We start from the raw sequence: 1,932 nt of genomic DNA, 5'->3' as shown, positions 1-1,932 counted from the left end.
GGTTGTAGTCTAGATGCTCTTTTTCTAAAGAGGCTTTTTCAAAAATATCTTTCAAAAAAGCCTCTTTCGAAAGAGGCTTGCAGTCTAGACGTAGCCTCTGAGGTGCCACGGGACTCTTATGAAAAAGTTATTTTTCTAAGGAGCACTTTGCCTCTGTCCTTGTCTATATGGATTACAAAGTGTCTGATTACTGAAGGAGCCTGGAAAGTTGATAAGGAACTCCTGAAAATTTATTCACACCTTTTAAAATATGTGGAAAAAATGTTTGGGCTAATCAAATCATGCCTGCTCTTCTGAGTTGGTTCCAATGGGGTTTTATATAATCACCAACTATACTTGGAATTTAGACAGAACTTTACACGTTAAAATGGTCAAAAATAATTATATTTGCAGCATGCATGGGGGTATGTCTACACTACCCCGCTAGTTCGAACTAGCGGGGTAATGTATGCATACCGCACTTGCTAATGAAGCCCGGGATTTGAATTTCCCGGGCTTCATTAGCATAAGCGGGGAGCCGCCATTTTTAAATCCCCGCTGCTTCGAACCCCGTGTAGCGCGGCTACACGGGGCTCGAACTAGGTAGTTCGGACTAGGGTCCTATTCCGAACTACCGGTACTCCTCGTGAAACGAGGTGTACCGGTAGTTCGGAATAGGCACCCTAGTCCGAACTACCTAGTTCGAGCCCCGTGTAGCCGCGCTACACGGGGTTCGAAGCAGCGGGGATTTAAAAATGGCGGCTCCCCGCTTATGCTAATGAAGCCCGGGAAATTCAAATCCCGGGCTTCATTAGCAAGTGCGGTATGCATACATTACCCCGCTAGTTCGAACTAGCGGGGTAGTGTAGACATACCCTTGTATAGTATTGACTGTTCACACAAAATTGGGCTAGGCATCCTGAGTCTAATGTACATTTCTCTTGCTGGGATACTTTTAGTATCAATTTTGAGTGTGTGACATTGAATACTTGCAGATTCTCCGTTTGGGTACATATCTGAGGTGTTCCTGGTATTTGGCTGGAAAAGAGACAACCAATCCATCCCTGAAAGGAGTCACATAGAGAACTAAAATAATTATGTTCCAACAGATTATTAGATTGTGATGTGATCATGACAATATAATTAGATTTCACCAGCGTCACTGGTCAAGATATACTGATGCAGCATCACAATACAGCATAATGACACATCTATTTTATAGCACTGCAAACTATACTGGGCATTATATTGTTTCCTTACCCCAGCTGATAGGAGGGGAAGAGAGGGTTTTCTCATCTCTATCTCTCCTCTCTGGTGAAGGAATCAACCAGCTCAAGAGGTTCCTTAGTGCTCCCCATGAAAGCTTACTCATGGAGTGCTCCATTTTTCTCTTCCTTACCTTGCTCTTACGAGATTATGAGCAACTACCATTTATTAACTACCATGGGAATTACAAGTGTTCAGCAGCAGCTCTGCAGGATTGAAAGTCGAGGAATGTGAGGAGCTTAGATTGGCTCCATAAATGTAATGAGGATCGCATGTGGTTTGGGAGTTATAGTTGAAAGATAAGGAGCCTAATATTAGGCTAACCATCACTTTCATGTCTCCCCCAAACATACACTACAAGTGAGACTTAGCTTGTTGGAAAGGCAATTCTTATTTTAATTTTTGCTGACTGGCTTACTGGGGTTACCTCATTCACAACTCAGACAATGATTGCAGAAATATACAGAACTAAGATTACTTTCTCTTAGCCCTAAAAACAATCTTATGGCTGGCACTGAATTTGGTTCAATTGTCAAAAACAATTAGTATTGGGCAAATTTTCTTTTATTTCCACTGCTACCCAGCCTAGCTACCATTTTCCACTTTCCTTCTCCCCCTTTCATTTCACTTATTATACTACCGTCTGTTATTTGTTTGTTGTCCATTTTTCCTATATAAGGGTAATTT

The sequence above is a fragment of the Pelodiscus sinensis genome, chromosome 1 (genome assembly GCF_049634645.1).
Source record: "Pelodiscus sinensis isolate JC-2024 chromosome 1, ASM4963464v1, whole genome shotgun sequence".
Lineage (NCBI taxonomy): Eukaryota > Metazoa > Chordata > Testudines > Trionychidae > Pelodiscus > Pelodiscus sinensis.
The sequence above is the reverse complement of the archived record's forward strand: the minus strand, read 5'-3'. Positions refer to the sequence as shown.